The sequence below is a fragment of the Aulonocara stuartgranti genome (genome assembly GCF_965226115.1).
Source record: "Aulonocara stuartgranti genome assembly, chromosome: 11".
In the NCBI taxonomy this organism is placed as follows: Eukaryota; Metazoa; Chordata; class Actinopteri; order Cichliformes; family Cichlidae; genus Aulonocara; species Aulonocara stuartgranti.
Window position 1 is genome coordinate 27,531,840 of NC_138947.1, and position 22,196 is coordinate 27,554,035.

At 39.2% G+C, this 22,196-nt stretch overlaps 2 long non-coding RNA genes across 2 annotated transcripts in view; one reads left to right on the plus strand and one right to left on the minus strand.

The window, feature by feature from the left end:
• The window catches only part of LOC309717716, a 51,307-nt gene extending 41,946 nt beyond the window's left edge, over positions 1-9,361 (minus strand). Inside the window, exon 1 of the long non-coding RNA XR_014279797.1 lies at positions 9,267-9,361. This is a non-coding gene — a long non-coding RNA (uncharacterized lncRNA). The remainder of the gene's footprint in view (positions 1-9,266) is intronic.
• LOC309717719 lies at positions 2,499-21,115 on the plus strand. Its single transcript, XR_014279800.1, has 3 exons — positions 2,499-2,580; positions 6,144-6,291; positions 21,033-21,115. It is a non-coding gene; the product is annotated as an uncharacterized lncRNA (long non-coding RNA).
• Positions 21,116-22,196: the final 1,081 nt, after the last annotated feature.

Here is a 22,196-nt window from a genome sequence, read left to right on the forward strand (position 1 = left end):
CAGCAGAAAGCCTGGAGAACTATTGCTCAAGACCACTTTAAAAAAATTACAAGAAACTCTGGCTCTTTCAAAGCAAAAGATTAATGAGGGGTGACTCAAGAGTTTTGCACAGTCCTGTATCTCTCCTGGGTCACCGTGAAACAGTTTATTTAAGGACCTAAAACCTTTTTTATACAAAGGGACCAGCACATACAGCAAACTGTCAAATCAGTAGACGCACAAAGTGCTACACATCGGCCTCCACCCTTTTGCTGATCCTCGCATTATTGCAAAGCACAGTTCTATCCAAATGTTACTCTGGGTTCGTACAGTAATCCCGTTCACAGGACCTGCCCTGGAACCACAATCAACATGAGGGCCAAATTGCACTAACCATAATTTAAGTGCTGGTCCAGCTGCACTGCTGATTTGTTCGTTTCTTTCAAATTTCACACAACTTTGTAATCCTCAATCCAGACAGTTATTTTGGGCTGGCTGCCAGGCAGAGTGAACCGTCACCGGCTGGATTCCCACAGGACGTGGGTGGGATTGTCTGCAGTTACTGTTTTCAATAATTCTAAACCTCTTGCAAATGTGATCCCTTGTAATGTGTGGTAGCAATCAATAATAAATAAATAAAAGTAATAAGAGATACTTCCATTGAGTGAGTGCTTTTTTATTTGCGAGATTGCTGATCAGATACAAACCATGGAGTAATTTTTGGAAGTGAAGCCTGATATACTGAATACGTTCAGCAGGTCAGCAAACCTACTGTCTTGAGGCTCTCTGTGTATACTTTCCTGCGTGTGGTTGACCGCTATCGTCGTCATTCTGTTTGTCTTGGTCTGTTTCTTACAAACATGTGTCTTGTTGGCTCTCTTAACCTTATTTTAGCAGGCCAGCCATGAGCAGATGCCAGAGCCAGGTCATCCAAATCAAACAAACTACCGTATCTTCTGCTACCCTCCTTATCATCATGGTTGACTGCTTGCTCAGACCGCTTGCCTCACAGCTGGCTCTGGTGATAAAACCTGTTTTCCACTGAGGCCACCCGTTGCCTTTAATTGTCTTTGCTGTTTTATCATAGCTGACGTTTTTTTGACATTTGTATCGTTCCTCAGTAGTGATGTGGAACTGGGGTTGATTCCGCCCTTTTTTAAAACTAAATGCCAGATGAATGCTTCACGTGAATCAGGATAAGCAGACTGTCAGCAATCTGAATCTACCAAATTGTCTTTTACAATTGAAGTTGACGAGGCTTATATACCGTACCGTAAGGAATCAAAATAAAGGTGATTTTGATTTTTTTGACGGAGAGTTTCCAGATGTGAGTTCTGACGTTTTCCTGGCAGAGAAAAACAGACCCACCCTGCTTGACTTTAACCCTGGAATGACCTCTTAAACCACTTTCAATTGTCTGCTGCTGTCTCCTTAACCAACATCTGCCAAGCTACCAGAGGCTAGCTAAAATAACAAAAATAAGTTAGGCCGAGTGTTGCTGTTTCTGTTTAATAATCAAACTGAATGTGCATTCAAAAATGTGCAAAATAATGAGAAATTGTTCATTTATTAAAAATCTGGCTGACTCGCAGGGCGTGACTTACTGCATCCACTACATGGTGTGTGTGTGTGTGTGCACGTGAGTGCAAGAGCATTGCTGTCTGCCCTGCATGTGTAGAGGTCTGGCAGAGAGATACACACCAGGGTGTTCCTCCTCGATAACTGTGAGAAAAGTTTGAAAAGCTGGAGAGAGTCAGTCTTTCTAGAACTGTAGGACGGTCTCATCTGTTAACCTGTGTTTGATTTACACAGGAATTGTGCTCAAGGGCACTTCAGCTGGGCGTACACTTAGGCCCACTGAATAAGCAGCCCTGAACCTTGCAATAGGTTTCTTTTTTAACCGATTCACACAGTCGGAGTGAGTTCTATTCCTTTTGTTTTAAGCTGTTTCTTAAAAAAAAAGACAAAATTTTTGATGCTATGAAATTAAGTTTATATAGTAGATGCTCAAGATGAATCCTCAGATACTTTTCTATCCTATTATTAACACGTTTAGACAGTGGTGAACAGGAGATGATGTAGTTTGAATAGAGAGGTTTAATGGAGAGCAATGAAAGTGGTGTTCATCAACGCAAATACTCAAAATGTTAAACTACTCCTTTTAGTTTCAGAGTGCAGATTTGGTTTGGGGCTTATGGTTAGGGTAAATGTTAGAAAGAGGTATGTTAAATGTTTAAGAAATTAATTAGTGTGTGTGTGTGTCTTGTGTGTGTGTGTGTGTCTTGTGTGTGTGTGTGCGTGTGCAAGCATACATGCACATCCAGAATGTTGCATCAACACAAGAATTGCACAATCACTCTGTCTGGCTTTTAAGCCATGTACTCCCATTTGTTTTCTTTTTTATAACTCTTCATGACTAATTTCTATTGTTGGGAGTGTTTTTGAGTAGATCTGTGAAAGCTGATACCACCACAGAGCTGTGTGTTGGCTCTGATTGATTAGACTGAAGGGAGTGAAGCAAAAAGTAGGTCAGGAGTGAAGATGTGAAGGAGAAAGGAGGCAGTAGCCACTATGGGATAAAGCACTTTGATTATGCCAAAGGTATAGTATGAAATACAGTTTTTAACCCTTTTTTTGTTGTTGTTAAATAGAATCTCTTAAATAATTAATGATACATCAATAATTTGCTGACTCATTTAAGTACATAGTATTTAATAAATAATAAGTCTATTGGTATATATCACTGATGTCTGTAAGTCGTTTAAAAGCCATTTCAAGTCATTATCTGCATATCTAAATAACAGATGAATAATTTGTTAATTTGAGCTTAAACACTGGTAATGTTTTACAGCTGCATGTTGTTAGACAACCAAGATACTGAGATGCCTTTTTTGTTGCCAAAATCTAAGCTCTGCATTATTTTAATTCACCAGTTAATGACTATCAAAAAGCAATCTAAACTGAGCAGCAACAGAGAGTAACTTAAGGAACTATCAGATACCATCTTCAAATACCAAATGAACAAAAAGTTGTGCAGTAGAATTATGATCAATATGACGGTGTGAGCCTGGGATTACAGAGACTGAAGAAACTGTGGTAAACTTACCAAAATGCTTGGACAACCTATGATGAGACTGAATAAAAACCTGCAATCTGTAACTCCTCTTATGGTAAAAACTTTGAAATAATCTTTGACACAAATGTGAAATTTGACAAATTAATGCTAGACCAGTTTCCTCCAGTTTAGGAAAACCTCCAGACTAAAAGCTTTTTAAAAAAATCATTCTGGAAAGAATTATACAGGATTGTCTTATATCTAGACTGGACTACTGTAATTCAGAGTTAGTCATCTATGGCTTGTCTACAATTAGTCCAAAATGCTGTGGCCAGATTACTAACTGGGACAAAAAGGAGACATTGTATTACTACAGTTTTGTCAACCTTGTACTGGCTTCCTGTCCATTACATGATCCAGTATAAATCAGTACTCTTTGTATTTAAAGATCTACAAGAGATTCCTAACTCTTATCTTAAAAAGACATGGACCGAGTGGAAAACATCTATAATAAAAGGTAAGGAGCAAAATAAAGACAGAAAAATTCAATTCAGGTTTATTTACAGAGTGCCAAATAAGTTGTCTGAAGATGCTCTGTACTCTAAGGTAAAGACCCTATAGTATTCGGGAGAACACCCCGACAAATGATCCCTGTGATCAAACACTTTACAACAGTAGGAAGGAAAAACTCCCTTTTAACAGGAAGAAAATTCATGTAGTAACAGGCTCAGGGAGGGGCAGCCATCTGTTGGGACTGGTTGTGTCACAAGTTCTGTAGGCTGGTACATGGGGTGGATGCACAAGAATGCAAAGTCTTTGTTACTTATGGAATCTTAGGCACGTGAACTGGGTAGGGAGCGAGAGTCGCAGAGTCCACTGCAGCAGAGGAAGAAGCAGGTTATTGACTGGCAGATGATAAGGGACGCAGGGTGAGGCGTTACTAGTGATATGTTTACTTGGATAGCTGGAGCGGTGCGCTCCATGGGGGGGTGGGGGGTGGCCTTAAATGCAGGACTGCTGATTACTGCTGATCAGTGTTGGTCAAGTTACTTGAAAAAAGTAATCAGTAACTAATTAGCGATTACTTCCCCAAAAAAGTAATCCTGTTACTTTACTGATTACTTATTTTCAAAAGTAATTAATTACTTAGTTACCTTTTAAAAACACGATTTACAACCTGAAGAGGTGATAAAGTGATAGATCTTTCAGCCCAATTCTACTTTTTCTACATAATCCATCATACAAAATGTAATCAAATGGAAAAGTCTCTTTTTTTTAACTTGTTTTATCAGTTTTAATCTTTTAACTTTATGCATCAAGCAAAAATTTAATTATATGCAACATTCTCTGACTTGAATAAATTAGTTTAACATTTAAACCTATTTTCTACACATTCCAGCACATAAAATAAAATATTTTTTGTGTTTACACTCACTCTTTCAAATAGATGCAAGTAAAACGCAGCAGAAAATAAATTAAGTCAAAGACTCAGCGGTCCTGTTGCTCTATTTTCACCTGTAAAGCAGGACTGGGGTAGGCGGAGGTTTACCCTGGTGCAGGTGTGCTGCGGTCAGTTGAAGAATCCGCGAGTTTCTCTGTGAGTTTCCCATTATGTCGTTGCGCACTCGGTGCTTGCTTGGAAGTTTAGGGGTGGTTTTCGCTGTAAAAAGTTTTCTTCCCATGCACAACGGACGCTAATGTTTTTGTCACTTTTTATGGAATCAAACTCAAAGTAAGGTCAGTACTTCCACGCTTTAAACGCTGCATGCTCATACTCTCTCCCACAATCGATATGTGATCCATTGTTGATCTGCACACAGTTGTTGTCACTAACGGCGCACTCGCTTACGTCACTGTCATGAGACATTCTCGCAAAAAAAATCACGGTTTTAGTAACGCAGTAACGCAGCGTTCCTACGGGAAGTAACGGTAATCTAATTACCGTTTTTGCAATAGTAATCCCTTACTTTACTCGTTACTTGAAAAAGGTAATCAGATTACAGTAACGCGTTACTGCCCATCTCTGCTGCTGATGGCTCGCAGGTGAGACGAGATAGACATGGGAGGGACAGTGATGCTTATATGCAGGAGTCGTGGTGGAAAAGTACACTGAAACACCAGACACTCACCCTGGACCATGGCAGGTTTGTGGCATGGGGAAGAAGAGAGAAAAGATCAAAAAAAGAGAGCATAGGAAGGCATGACCAGAGATGGGCAGTAAAACGCGTTACTGTAATCTGATTACTTTTTTCAGGTAACGAGTAAAGTAAGGGATTACTATTGCAAAAACGGTAATTAGATTACCGTTACTTTCCCGTAGGAACGCTGCGTTACTGCGTTACTAAAACCGTGATTTTTTTTGCGAGAATGTTTCATGACAGTGACGTAAGCGATAAGCGAGTGCGACGTTCGTGACAACAGCTGTGTGCAGATCAACAGTGGATCATATGAGTGCCGGAGAGAGTATGAGCGTGCAGCGTTTAAAGCGTGGAAGTACTGACCTTCACAGGTCAGAAGGTTAAAGCACATCTCTCTGTGCTTAATGCACCACAATTAAAGTGTCATTCTTTACCATTATGTGTTAAAAAACTGTCCTTCAACCGGAAAGCCCTCAGAGATAGGGCCAGGATTAGCGCAGAGAACACATATAATCTTCAGTTAGTTTGCCAAGCACAGGAGCTCGATGGTAGCTTTCAAATCCCCTGCTCCCCTCATGTCTGGTTCACAGCCAGCTATGGCCATGTTACCACATACTAGCAGAGATGGGCAGTAACGCGTTACTGTAATCTGATTACCTTTTTCAAGTAACGAGTAAAGTAAGGGATTACTATTGCAAAAACGGTAATTAGATTACCGTTACTTTCCCGTAGGAACGCTGCGTTACTGCGTTACTAAAACCGTGAATTTTTGCGAGAATGTCTCGTGACAGTGACGTAAGCGAGTGCGCCATTAGTGACAACAGCTGTGTGCAGATCAACAATGGATCACATATCGATTGTGGGAGAGAGTATGAGCGTGCAGCGTTTAAAGCGTGGAAGTACTGACCTTACTTTGAGTTTGATTCCATAAAAAGTGACAAAAACTTTCCTTTCATAACTTCTTTTTACAGCGAAAAAAAACCCTAAACTTCCAAGCAAGCACAGAGTGCGCAACGACATAATGGGAAATTCACAGAGAAACTCGCGGATTCTTCCACTGACCGCTGCGGCACACCTGCACCAGGGTAAACCTCCGCCTACGCCACTCCTGCTTTACAGGTGAAAATAGAGCAACAGGACCGCTAGTCTTTGATGTTATTTATTTTCTACTGTGTTTTACTTGCATCTATTTGAAAGAGTGAGTGTAAACACACAGAAAAAAAATATTTTATGTGCTGGAATGTGCAGAAAATAAGTTTAAATGTTAAACAAATTTCTTCCAGTCAGAGAATGTTGCATATAATTAAATTTTTGCTTGATGCATAAAACAAGTTTTAAAAAAAGAGACTTTTCCATTTGAATACATTTTGTATGATGGATTATGCAGAAAAAGTAGAATTGGGCTGAAAGATCTATCGCTTTATCACCTACTCAGGTTGCAAATCGTGTTTTTAAAAAGTAACTAAGTAACTAAGTAATTAATTACTTTTGAAAATAAGTAATCAGTAAAGTAACGGGATTACTTTTTTAGGGAAGTAATCGCTAATTAGTTACTGATTACTTTTTTCAAGTAACTTGACCAACACTGGGCATGACAAAACACAGATTAGCTTTGTTACGCAATATACACTGTATAGTGTGAATTTTGTGTAATGTTAACAAAATTAAAGTCCTAGAGTCCTAGAAAAACCTTTGTTCACCATACAGTGTGACAAAGTGGCTTACAGTTTTCCTCTGGTCTCATTTTTGCAATGAAAAGATGTAGGTTGCAGTCGTAAACATGTCGGGGAAGTTGCTTGGTCTAAGCTGAGGAGGGTTTCTAGAAAAGCAGACAGTGCAGAACTCTGTGAGGATCAAATCTCAATCTTATAAACAATAATCCACTGGCCACCTCCCTTGCCCACTGTCTGAGTCCTGTAGATGAGTCAGACCCATGTTCACAAAATTCAACATTACAATAAACAAACAAACAAAAAAAGAGTTCTGGAAAAACCTGGTGGACAAGATGTGTGCTGTTGTTTCTCATTGAAGCAAATGTCTTTAATCAACTTCATTAGTCTCATCAAACACAAAATAAAGCTGTCTAGAAAAAAACAAAAACAGACAAATCCAAATTATATCAGCCCATATAACAAACATCTGACAACATTCATCATGGTAAGAAATTTTGTTACATCATTAAGTCTTCATGTAAGATTTCCTACAGTCTTTGTTTCTCTTTAGACAGAGAGATAGTTTTATTATATTAGACCTTTAATAAAGACTGTTTTAACCTTTCGTTTCAAAGTACATGATGTATTTTAAATTAAATTTAGTACAAAAAGTATGAAGATTTGTGTTTGTTACAACCAGTGTTGGGTAAGTTACTTTAAAATAGTAACTTAGTTACATTACTAGTTACTTCTCTCAAAAGTAACTCAGTTACTTCAAGTTACTTGTTACTTTCAAAGTAACTAGTTACTAGGGAAAGTAACTTTGGTTTTACTCAGAATTCTCTTGTTAATGTGTTGCTTCCATAACTTTGCCAGTCTTCTAGCTTGCTTACTTGCCACAAGTGCACTGTGCCACCTACCAATAGAAAGGAAAAGATAACGTGCATATTTCCATGAGAGAAATCCCACGCCTGGACCGTCATTGACTGCTGCCATGATTCTAGCCTACGTCACAGAGTCATGTGCGCCTTTTACATCCAACACAAAAACTGCAGTCGTGGTGCTTTCGATTGTACTCAGAACTCGGAAATTCTGCCTTCTGAATACGAAGATGTAGGTAACACCAGACTGCAGATGAGCTGCATACAGGGCTGGACTGGGACAGAAAATCGTCCCGGGCATTTTGACTAGAGACTGGCCCACCATTATAGGAAAAATCATAAAGCCTTTGAATGAAAACAAACGCTGTTGTGACAGTGATGAACACTGTTTTGATGGTATATATGCATCAATCTATCAATCGTTTGTTGTAAGATTCCGATAATTATTTTTTAAAAGCGAGACATTTTAAATGAGAATAAGAAAGAAAAGTATTTCTTTGTGCCCCCCTCTCCCTGTTAATGCCCTACATGCCCCCTTGGCCACACTTTGCTAGATCCGCACCTGCACAGTTACCAGCTGTCAGCTACCTAAAAAAGGATCCTGGGGTTATTTGTCTCTCAGAAACAGTTCATAACTTCCCTTCAACTCATTCATGTCACCTAAAAGGTAAACCTGTTTCTCCATCACCTGTTCAGCTCTGATGATCAGAATCAGAATCAGAATCAGAATACTTTATTGATCCCTGGGGGAAATTATTTTTTGTTACAGTGCTCCATTTTAAACCAACATTAAGACAAGACAGACAATACGCTAACTAAGAATAGTACAATATATACATATATATACATACATACATACATAAGTCACTTATAAATAAATATTTGGAAAAGAAACATGTGTAGTTGTAGCAGCAAACAGTGTGTTAAGATCCAGTAAGGACATCTCCTGGTTTCATCTTCATGTTTCCCTCTCACCAGATAACCAAACCATATCATGACCAGCAGCTTTTTTGCAGCTGTGGCTCCAGCAAACATCAGCTGATACTAGAAATTAATATTTAATAAATTCTAACAACAGCTGATCAAGATTAAACGTGTTGCTGTTGTTTAGCGCGACATCCGGTGGTTTCCTCTTTCGGCGCAAAGTGGGCGATAAACAAACAAGAGAGCCGATCAGCTGATCATTGATCAGTTTCATGATTGAAGTAGAAACAGGAGAGGGAGGGAGGGGGGAGAATGAGAGGAGAAGAGGCAGCTGTGCAGCAAAGACACAGAATAACTCCAGCTTTGTGTCTTTTTCATTGTAGCTGAATTACGGGACAAACTGTTCCTTTTCACCTCAATAAGAAACGCGTAATATTTTCTCTGAATACCAGACGGGACAAACTTATGAACAAAATAAGGTTCAACATCATTAACTTCATAGCACCCACCCAGCTGTATAGAAACTCCGTCATGCTAGCTAGCACGCAGTACAGAAAAAGTCAGAATAACGAAAATAAACTCCACCTAAACTTGGTTCATATCTGACCCAGAGAGACTGCAGGTCATAACTTCTTACCTGAAGTTCAGTTCACACTTGGACCGGCGGCCGCCTCGGGTCTCTTTTCCTTCTGCGTCCCTTTTCCTTCATCCACCTGCTGGCTTCCGCCACTTGCTAATGTTACTGAATCTGTGGATTCAGTAACGAGTAACGACCCTATCGAAATCCCAGTAACGACTAACGCGTTCCTGATTTTGGCATAATAACTAGTTACCGTGCTCGTTACCACAATAATAACGTAGTTACTGTAACGCGTTACTTAATAACGCGTTAGTCCCAACACTGGTTACAACGTTTGTTGGCAATAAGTCTTATACTGTTAGAAAGCCTGTTTATTTTCCCTTAAATGGTGCTCATGTGAATTGTTTGTAAGGAAAATGCATTTGTGGGTTGAGCAGCAGGGTTGATCATGTGAGTTGCACCCATCAGAAACTTGTCTTCTTTTCTAATGCTTATTCTGCTGTTGGCTTTTGTTTGATGTTGCAAAATATCAGCTTGAACTTGCCCTATAGCCAGATCAGTCAAAGGTGACCGCTGCTCACAGGTGCAGCTAATCAGGTGCTGATCAGGCACCAGATTGTCAGCACTGGGGTACCAGAAAAACAGTCAATAACAGAATAAATATAAATATGAAAAACAGACAAGTCATTCAAGGGCGAAATCAACATTTGCAACTCTGCTGCTCAATCTACAAATGCATTTTCCTAACAAATGTAATACAACGTGCAGTGCTGGCATAGTGAACATTTGTTTTGTTGATAACAACTAATACTGAGGCTTTGTGATGTTAATGATGATGATTTTTAGTAGTATTCACATTATTTCTATTGAGAAGTGAGTAACAGCTTATCAAAATGGCTATGTTACAATTTTATACCAGAGAAAACATTGCTTAGGTCACCTGTTTTAATCTGACAACGCAGGAAAAGCTAAGAATGTTTCAGTGACGTTTACGGCAAAAAAATAAAAGCCCTTCTAATCTTTATGAATCAGAATCCGTAATACATACAGATTCAATATTTGCACAGCAAACACACAGATACAGAGTCCTGCATACACATGTGAGCAGTAAATTGTTTGATAGCTTACAGCTAATGACTTATATACTGTTTAGTCAGCATTATTTTTTCAGTCATGTGTTGATGGTGGTGTTAAGTGGAACCATGCTGTGTAACATGAGTCTCGCTCCCTCTCCAACAGTCTGCATGAGCATCATTGCTAGTGTAACCCATTCCATAAATCTTACACTGAGGATAATTACTGCATTACAATACTGAGCTAGCAGAGAGCAAGGGAGAGACTGGGAGAATAAGGATAAAACAAAGGATCGTATTAGTCACTTTTCACATTTTTGGGAAGCTGTCCTGTTCATAAAAAAGCATGCACATACACAAATGCATGTGCATTATTTCACATGTAGATACAAAATACTATTTTGCACAACATACAGATGCACAGATGCACACACAATCACCCTGTGTTGGTTTTGGCAGATGCCGTCTCCTGTGCTGGGAGAGGAGATTGGAGGCTTGCCTCTGCTGTATGTTCATGGAAATCCAAACTAAACTTTCACAGCTGTGGGTGCATGGCATGCACATGTGCATGTGTGCATGCATGCACATGTGCATGCGCACATGCACGCTTTCCTCTGTGAGGCAATTTGCTTGTAAGTGTACTGTATGCATATGATGGATGCACCCAAGCTTGTGAGTGAGGGTGGATTTCTTTGGACTTCATGGCAGGAATACAGCAGCGTCCATGAATTACTGGAAGTTACTGGAAGAGTCTCAAAAACACAAATACATAGTTACGTAATACCTGTCAGTCTCTCTCAATGTGTTTCTCGCTGCAAATATAACGGGTAATTGAAAAAATAAGGATGAATCTAAACTATTGTTTTAAAATTGGCACAATGAACAGTCTTTTATAACACCAGTGAAACCTGTTTATTTAATACGGGACTTGAACGTCCTCATGTCTGATGATGAGATACTAAATTAACAAAGCAAAGGAAGGAAACGGCAGGGAAAACAAATACATGTTGCTGCATTTTTTTTATCCTTCTTGTTTTAAAACTATGAGTTTGGTATACATTGGTCAGGATGCAATGCTAAACTAGTGGTGTACTCGTTTCACAGTGATAGTCATCACCAAATTGTACATCTAATGAGCTTTTACATATTAATAAGCAACGAAACAATGATGATCATAATTTCTCCTCCAACCCTGGGATCTAGCTCTTACTTATTGTGCAACAGTATTATCAGACTTGCATTAGGCACCACTGAGTACTGCCTGGTTTAATAGTAGCTCTTATGAACCTTAATGTCTGTGGCTAATAGACATTCATAACAATTCTGTATATATCACTGTATTTAAGAATAAACATTGGAAGCGGCTTATATAAACCTCACTAAACACACACTGGTGGTACTTTGAGAGGGCAACTAAGCAACTCTGTGAGTGATTGTAGAGTCTGTGCAGCTTTGTAGTCACAGATACTGTATATTGAAATAATTGATTTTTGATTATCTTTACAAAAAATATAGCAAAACCCCACCTTTAAATGTTTGAAATGTTTGCAAGTGGATTGAAAGGCTACATTATTCTCTGACAAACACGGATGCACAGACACACAGAGAACAGTTTGGATTCTCAGCATTTAATAGCGTTTACCCTGCCAGGCAACTGAATGATGTGATCAAACTGTAAGAGTGAATCTGCTCCTGCAGCCATCCCACCCACACTGTCTGAGTGCGCATAGAAATGTGTGTGTGTGCATGAGTTACTACATGCAGTCATGTTTTACACAGTCTTTTTTGGTAACTGTTAGATGTGTAAAGCCCCCTGCAAAGAAGTAAGTATTGCATGCAAACACATATCCATACTTCCTCTGATGTATTTATGCAAAGACATAATACTATCTTATGCTTTCATATACAACTGCAGATATGACCAAGCTAAGCTCTATACAGCAAAAAATGATCCAAAGGAATCACTTAACACTCAATCTGTATGCTGTCCATGTGTTTCAAGACAGTTTGACATTGTCTTTGGTTTATTTCTACTGAGGTAAACACACACACACACAAAGCAGCTGTTTTCTATCATATTGTGATTGGTTTTCAGAAACAAAAACAGACACCACATCTGCCTGTGTTCACATGGTGTGATGGGTAAAAATTTATGTCCAAACTTAAGCCTGTAGTTATGCTAGAAGAGTTTTTATTGTTTCTTTAAAAGCACCAAAGAATGCATTTTACACAGTATCTATCTATCTATCTATCTATCTATCTATCTATCTATCTATCTATCTATCTATCTATCTATCTATCTATCTATCTACACACACACATATATGAGCGACCATATTTGAGGCGGGGGTTTACGACACCAACTGTCTGCCATCTATAATCCAGTTTTGAGATCCCTCCCCAGACGCCTTAACGCCCACTCACATCCTGGGCCATCTGACCTCAGGAAATCACATGATAAGGTGGGGCCAGGTTTCATAATGAGCTCACCCGAAACCCTGGCTGATTGGGACCCACACCCATTTTCACACGGCTCAGGTGATTAGAGGATCATCAGGGGGTCCTTTTGTCCCTCTTTGGGGGAAAACTCCCACTGGGTTTAAATCTGGGACTCTCCGCCATTTGACCTTAGAACTGAAGAAGCTTCTCGGATTAGAGGTGAAACGTCTTCAAGCAACTTAAAGAAGTCCAGATGTTTTTCTTTGCAAGCTCCTTTGACCTCAAAGTGCTTTACAATTCCACTATTCATTCACTCTCACATTCACACACTGGTGGAGGCAAGCTACAGTTGTAGCCACAGCTGCCCTGGGGCAGACTGACAGAAGCGAGGCTGCCATATCGCGCCATCTGCCCCTCTGGCCATCACCAGTAGGTGGTAGGTGAAGTGTCTTGCCCAAGGACACAATGACCGAGACTGTCCGAACCGGCACCCTTCCGATTACAAGATGAACTGCCAACTCTTGAGCCACGATTGCTCCAGCACATGCTTGGCTTACAATCATACTTCTTTTGCAAATAACCATAAAACAAATTTCAACATGTTTCTTGAAACTAAAAAACACAAAACTCATCACTGCAACATTTTTTTCCCACCAGATGTAAGTACTTTCCCATCTTTACTTTGTCTTATAAAAAGTTTAATAAGACATAATAAGTTCTTGGAAGTCATAATAAAGGCACTGACCTCCCCTTTCTGAATTTATTAAAGTATACAGAACTTAAAGTATACATGAACTATGAACTTTGCTAAAATGAAAAAAAGACTCGGCCATGGTGGTATGAAGTTGTTTCTCCCAAATTCCTGTCACACCCAGTACTTGGCTTTCCTGTTCTGATTCTTGTAACAGTGAATAATAACTTTTCTATCAAAGGGAATTACCGATACCGAAAAAACATCTATACAGAAGGCTAAATAAATATGCATCTAGCTATCCTTTACCAACTCAAACAACCCTTGAGAAGGCAAATCCCTATCATTTATGCAGAAAAACTTTAGTTTTAGTTAGTTTCAGTATTAGTTTTAGTCTTATCAATTATGTCTGTATGGGGGGCATGTGGCAGAGACAACATTTTGGAAAATGAGTAGAGATATTACAATAAAAACTTTTTTTTTCATAGCAGCTGGCTCATAGTGTCTTATAGTATTGTAAACATCCAATACACATATCTTTTAATGACTCATCAGCCAAGTAATAATTTTTTTAAAAGTCTAGTTTTTATTTCTATTTTAGTTAACTAAAATGCTTTTTCACGTGTAGTTTTAGCCTTTAGTTTAGTTTTAATAATAATCAGAAGCTTGTACATAAGCCCAACAACAGAACCGCATACCGAATGTAGAGACAGAAATGAATGTGACTTGAACAAGAAGAAAGAGAAAGAGAGATTTGTTTAACATCTGGTTCAAAGTCCTGATGTAAACTGAGATGCGCTGTTTCAAAGGCTGTTCATGCAAAAGACCTAACACTTACTCATCTTCCCCTCCCATCATCCCTCTATTTCTCTCCCACCCTTTAACTATCTTCTCTCTCTCTCTCTTCAACAAAGCACACCAATTTGTTAGAGTAACAGAAAACCACTGCGGCCCCTCCTTTTCTCTCTTCAGATAATTTATGAGCACTGAGTGGGGAAGCAGTTTTCACACCGGAGTGAGAAGGGCAATTTCATGCACAGTAATGAACCAACTAAGGGTGAATAGAGGCAACACGGCATGAAGAGATGGTTGTAAAATGGCACGTTAAGTGACTCTACAGTTTTTTAGTTCATGAGTGAAAAGAGGTTTAGATGATGTAGCTGTTAACAAGATGTCAGGAGCTGAAAACTGATCCAAATATTTCTTCTCAACACATTATCCAATTCAGCCTTTAGACTTATCCTAAGGTATAAGCTATAACCTCTAGATTTATTACCATAGCCCCACCCATCATTAACCTGATAAAGGTCAATTTAGCAGAAGTACGTAATTCAAAACGCTTGTGTGGTGTTGCAGGAGCTTTAACTGGTGTTTTTTTGACTCTCACTATACTAGGTAAGTGCACACGGTAATGGAAAACTCAATGTAGCCGCCATTAAACTCAGTAATTGGCTGTGATTAAGTCATGTTAGGAAAAACTGCAGTACATGTGCTTTCACTGTGATCTTTTACATGAGTCAAGTGGTTGTGTCTGTTTTACTCAGAGCTGTTGGATTTTTCATCTTAAGGGGAAGCTATGACTTTTGGCCAAGTCACCTCTTGACATTATATGACAGTAAGCTGAACTTTCTTTGTGACTAAATGCAGAATGTGTAGATAGTTGAACCATTCACGTGCAATCTGTATGAAACCACACCATTGTCAGCGGTGCAGGAATACCACAGCTCTGCTATTAATTCGTGAGTCTTTTTTACCACATGCATAGGTATTTTAATAGCTCTGCATTAAAGCCTTCTCTGGTAGAAGCTGGGGATGTGCTAGAGTGGATGGTGCCAAGTTTTTCATACTGCTTCACGTACTGCTTGGTATTCAGTGATGAATACCAAAATTGCTGCTATCAGTGGTGTTTCCAGCTTCTGCAAAATATGTGGTCTGGTTGGCATTGATGAACAGGCTGTGGCAATGTGGTATAGCTAGAGAAAATGGTCATTTTAAAGTGATAAAGTATCCACATTAGGAGGTAAATGGAGTGGTTCCTATATAGCACTTTTCTACTCTAATTTCCCACATTCATAAAAGCAATGTATACTTTTTGCTAATGCTGTCTATCTGACATTCCCACACATTCCCACTCAATTTAACAAATCTGGACAACTCAGGGTTCAGTATCTTGCCCAATGCCGGAGCAACCAGATATTGAACCACCAATTTCAGTTTTTCTCTTTTGAGGCTTTGTGTTTACAAGATGGTAGTGATAGTTGTATAATATATGGTTTGGACACAGTGGCACTGACTTTTCATTAAGATTGACCAGAATGGAGAGAATTAGAAATGAGTGTATCAGAGGGACAGCTCAGATAGATGGGTTTGGAAACAAAGTTAGAGAGGCATGGATGAGATTGTTTGGACCTGTGGAGAGGAGGGATAGTGGATATATTGTTCAAAGGATTTTAAATATATAGTGTTGCCAGGCAAGGGAGAAATAGGAAGACCACAGAGGAGGTTAATGGACCTAATGAAGGATGTGCAGAGGGTTGAGAGAAGAGGATACTAGTGATAGGGTAATATGGAGCCAGATGATCCACTGCAGTGACACCTAAAGAGAGCAGCCGAAAGAAAAAAGTGTTTAGAACTTAGTTTCACTTTGTTTTAACTCTTTGATTTGTTTCACTTAATAATGATAATAAATCCACCACATACCATGATATGTGTCCTTACATTGATTGTAAAAGTTCTGATGTTGAACATAAAAAGAAACAAATTAAACCAGGAGTTCATTTGTAAAGGTGCAAACTGATTAATGTGCTCTGAAATGTGCTTTGGCATCAACTGGATAAATACGGAAATCAAACACAGTGTCAGACAGCTGCTTTAAGTGTAGCAGGAGAGGGGGAGTGAGTCTGCTGTTACCCTGGTGACTGCCTCCGAGGTAAAGTTAGCTCTTCCTGGAACAGAAAACCCAGAGTTTCCTTCGTCTTTCACTAAACCTGTTTTCTGAAACAGAAGACGGCACTGAACTAAAATGCTCCATTATGATGCACTTTGGCAAACTGGACTCAGAGCATGTCCTCACATGTAGATAATGATTTATGACCAAGCTGCCGTCAGAAGGAAGCCCCACCCAATCATAAAATGCATAAAATTGTGCATTTTACTATATACTGTATTTTTTGTAATATACATATGATAATGAGTACAGTAGCACATATTTCTAATATAAGTAGGAGGCACCCAAACACTTGTCATGTTGAAACATGTCATGTAATGTAAATGTGCTCCCGTGTCAACACTGATTAAACTGAGCTGAGGACTTGAGCTGGTTGACCTCTCACTGCACGATTGCAGTTACTCAGAGAAGGGAAGAGTTTCCAGTTTGGCTGTCAGCTGGTCCCAGTGGACTGAGAAAAGCCAGCCACCTAATTAAAAATGGATATAAATGTATTGCTTGTAATGATGTCTGTCTTCTTTCCAGTTGTTATTATCCTAACCTCATCTTTCTGCCCTGTCACTTTAGGATTTGCCCAGTGTAGCAAACATTATGTGTACTCTAGCAGATGAAAGAGAAAAAAGAAACCTCAAAACAAAAATGGATTAATGCTGTTTTAATACAGCAGGTAGAAGACCTTATAGATGCTCTGGTGAGTCGAACGAGTGCATCATTTGCTTGATTCTATGAATAAAATCTTTAAATCAGTTCTGTTCGGGGAGTGAATGACAATGTATCGCGTGATCAGATTTGTGGCTTTTTGATTGGACTCTGACATCGGCACATTGGGTGAGGTGCACTGCATCCACTCTCTATCCACACATTAACATAAGCACATCACTGTTACGCATTATATTCTGCATATGTGTGCATGTGCATCACTGAACTCACATGTACATGATTGCTCCTGCTACAAGTAACCCAGTCTGTAAGCTATTAATTGGTTGAAAGGTAAAAGTAAACAGGTGGGAGCCCATCGCCAATGTTTAAATAGTTTTCTAATTTACGTTTAGCCCTCCCTGCAGTGTGAAGTGTGCTGGCACACCTAACAAACTGCTAAAATTTGGCATAGAGCCCTTTGGGTCTTTTTGAGTATAAATTATTGCAAGCTGTTTTTTTTTATTTTTGCACACTCACGTGAAACACACACACACACACACACACACACGCACAAAGACACACACACACACACAATCAAAACTCTTTAAAGGTGATGTTAATGGGATTTATTTCCGATTTTAACGATGGTGTGAGGCAATTTTGTAAAATTGTCACATTCACATCCTCAACAGCTTAAACATGAGGAATAATTAAATATCAGGATTACATTTGTAGGGGAAAGAGCTATTTTGTACCATACTATCAAAGCCACTTGGTCTGTTTCCCATATATATGGTTTTTATACAACATGGAAATTATTCCAGACTGATTGTAAGAGAAGATCTGAATGGCTTCCTTGTCTTCTGTCTGATCTTTCATGTGTTTCCCAACTATTAATCTTATTGGCGCCATATGTTTGGCTCCTTCTGCAACAGTTTACCGTGATGTACGTCGTCCAGGCTAGTGAAAGCCAATAAACAGCAAACTGGCTGGGAAAGCAGAGCTGTAAGGATAACATTATGTTGCCTATATTGCAAACACTGAATATATAGCTATTATAATCCTAAACAAAGAGCAGCTGAATATCTCCTTTCATATAGAGCAGATATGAGGTTCATTCCGTCCATTTAACAAATTGCACACACAGCACATAATGCACCTACCTCACAATTTATTCTCTTTTCCAAACATATATTTGTGGTCACTTTGTATATACTGTATGAAAAGATTTACAAAGAATAGCTTTGCAGTGTGATTAGAAAAACAGTCACTTATTGACAATTTTGCTTTTATTTTTTGTTTCAATCGGTGCTGTGGTCATAAAACTTGCTCAAGCCATGAAGAGAAAGTGATTATACAGAGCAGTTATCCTCAAAACCAGAACTGAGTCCCCTCTAGAGCCCGTATATTTGCACAATATCCAGAGGGAGCTGAAATATGGACATGTATCCATTTTCTTTTGCCACAGTTATAGATTTATTACTTTGGCTAAAGTAATCTTGAAAGTCTTGTTTAATGGATGCAAAAAGAGTTGAGAAATTATAAGGAGGATTTACCTGTGGCCAACTCACAATGCTTTTCACAGAAGATTTCAGTATCTGGAAAACCTCTTAGAGCATAAGCATTTCTGTCTAGACGACGCAGGGGAAAAGCAACTGGAGAAGCGGCTTTATTTTATTGACTAGAGCCATTTGCTTCTTACTTGGCTTTAGTCTGAGTTTTGTTTTGGTGTCGTTACACCTGCTAAGACTGAAGGTCCTGGCAGGATCACATGTAGATACACTGAATTTATGATATATGAAGAACTTCTCTGTAGTAAAGTGAAACCAACTGCTAAAAACAATTTTTTGAGCTTTCTTTTGCTTCATAATGAACTCTACTTTCATTTCATTTCCTGTTTACTACCTCAGGGGTGAGACTATGGCTACAGGTTGACATAAATAGCCCACAACAAGGACAGTGGAGAGAGCTAGAAAAGAAGAGCACACTACTGGCTAGAAGGGACTTTGGAACAAGCAGATGAACATGAGGAATACTTTCCCTTTCTCAAGTATTATTTACTATAGTATCTTTTTGTTTTATCTCATCAAATGCACACTGCAGACTATCAGCCATGACAAAAGCCAGCAGGAGTTGACCAAGCACCAGGAGAGACTTAGAGAGTTGGAGCTCACCATCTGTGAGTCAGCACTGTGTGAAAAGTGTTGTTTATTCATGCAAGACCTGGGGTGACCAAATGTGTCCACACTCCTTTCACTTAGCTGATGTCCAAAACGTCCTTCTCCGAAAGAGTACGCATGGTGCCAAACTCTGGACTCCTGTGACCTTCAGCGAATAATTGATGCTTGTTAGCAGAGTGGCTTGTTGACCGCAACCCTTTGCAGACCGTCACTGCCATCAGACTACATAGTGCTAGCTTTTTGGAAGACTGTACACAACTAGATCCTGACATTCAGCCAATGTTACTTCCACATTGGCTGAATTTCGACAATCACTCTCTGTATGTGAATAAACACCAATGCTGGACCTCATATCCAGCAGATGTTTGTGCAAATGATGTTCTGCTTAAACCCTTGTGTGTGCACTTTTGTAGAGGCCATCTGTTATGATGTAAATGAGCCTGTGTGTGTGTGTGTGTGTGTGTGTGTGTGTGTGTGTGTGTGTGTGTGTGTGTGTGTGTGTGTGTGTGCAGCTGACGTTAGTAAAGTATCATTGTCTAAAGGACATTTTGCAAACTTAAGCTGTGGTTGTGTCAACACAGCCATGTAAGTATTTGTACTCATGCTTGAGGTGCCCTTGACTTACTGTAGTCTTCTCCCATATTATAGGTGTGGTATCTGCAAAAAAATCACCACTTTATAGCTGAACTACAGATCGACTGAAACAGGAAATGAAGCACTTGCATCTCCAGGTTAGAAGATTAGAGATTAGTAGATGTGTGAAAAGCCAAAATGACACCAAAACACAACGACATTCCTTTTTGTGTGCTGTTCCTTTACAAGGACAGTAATGGTACACAAACAACAGTCGAGCATAAAAACTAATTCTGTTTAAATGGCAGAAAGCAAACTGTTTTTGTGCTCTTTTTTCTGTTTAATTGGGTTATTTAAAAAGGGGACATGCTTATAAATTCGGTTTAAAAAAAATCACATAAAATTTCTGTATATTCTTTATTTTTGCATGTTTGCAGTGTTTATGAAGTGCAAATAAAGAGAAACATGCAATATGTAACCTATGTCAAATACTGAGTAATATCCAATCCACTGTGGCGAGACAGTGAGGTCAATGGTTTGATCCATAATATGCTTATCAAATCATAGCCCATGTGAGGCACCTTTGAAATCTGTCCAGCTCACTCACAGTAAATCATGCTGGATTTGATCATGAGCTAAAACAACCTTCAGGGCAGTAACCCATCCAAGTCCTGTGGTTTTTCATAATGGAATACACAAGAGACAGTGAACCGGCAGAGTTTTGCAGGTAGACTCTCTGATTACTTGAAAGAGAAACATCTGCTGAATAGATGTGAGAATTCAGTGGGAGCACTGCTGCTTGTTTGAGAACAAAGAGTAACAAAGTGTGACTGCAGAAGCCATTTGGCTGGCTTGTGTCTGTCTGCCTCCTGCAAGTGTCTGTATGCATGTGTGTGTCTGCGTGTCCAGGTGTTAAGGGAGGAGAAAACTGTGGCAGGAAATTCTTTCTGATAGCATGAACCAAAAGGTGTTGAATGACTGACCGACCGCCAAGTTGAAACACACCGATTTGGGATTTGCTCTTTGGGTGGCTCACTGACAGAACAACATGCCTGCTGGTTCCCTAACAAAGTGCATTACAGGTGACTGCAACCAGCTCACTGGATAGCTTGGACAGTCACTGGCTAGTTGACTGATGATGTTTTCAGACTGTCAGTCACTTAAGGGGGAGGTTGGTGTGAGGTATTGGTGGGGGTGGGGGGGTGTCTCTGCTAGTGTGTTGTTAACAAGCCTGAAACAACACGATCACCCACTTAGTTTCCTCTTTGCATCTATTTACAGCTGTGTCCTGCACCCCGAGGAGCCAATCCCGGATAAGATGGAGTCATGCTGTGGCCTTGTAGCGGGACAAAACTGGATCTGCTTTGGTACAAATAAGTTAACCTTTTCTAAATGTTCTATTTCAAAATGCATGTCCTATTTAGGTACTTATTTTCAATGGATTTACTTTGATTTCATTATATAATAATGTAAATATAGTCTTTTAGGTGATTGACTGTAAAGAGAGCTTAACAAAACGAACTAAGTGATACAAAAACACTCAACTGGGACAAAATGAAACAGCAATAAAACTAACTTTGACAAAACCAAATAAAGGCCTTGTCATTGTTGTGATGGATTATTGCGTTTGAGTCATTTCCACATCTGTGGAGCTTGTTTTTCTACTGCAAGAAAGAAGGGGGAGAAAACAAATGGATTCTTAGGAAAAGTAAGCAAACTTTGATATCTGTTCCTCTTTGTGGCATTTCTGACATGCTTTCCCATCATGATGAAGTGATGAGCTGCATGAGGAATGCAACTGCAAAAATGTAAGAAAGAGTACAGAAGAACTTAAACTAGTTCTTGTGTTTGATTTGGGAATGCTGTGGCTTAGGACGTAGAGTGGGTCATTTACCCCTCTATCTGCCTTTCAAACATTTCTTCCCTGGTTCCTCCAACCTCCATGATTAAATATTCGTTGGCAAGATTTTAAACCCAGAGCTTCCCTCAGTGCATTTTTCTGAGTATGGGTGTGTGAAGATTAAGAAAAAAAAAAAACTGAATAGAAAGAGAAAAAAGGTCAAGTCAATTTATTTGTAACCACAATTAAAAACAACATGGGTTGGCCAACTTTGATAAAATGTAAAACTAAATTGAATAAAACAGAAAAATACATAAAAGATAAAAGTAGAATACAAACAAGAAATGAAAAGAAAAGGAAAGTGTCAAAACTCATTTAACACTCACTTATTTACATGTAAACACTGGGGAGTAAAGATGTGTCTTCTAGTGGTTTTAAAAAATATCAAGTGATGGTGAGATCCTAATTTTTAAGAGCCAAAGGCAAAGGCCTGGTCTGTGCTATGCTTCAGTCTGCTTATTGGAACAACCACATGCATCTGAACAGCTGACCCTGATGGTCCATTAGGGCTATGCATAGTTCAGTAAGGTAAGAGGGTGCTAATC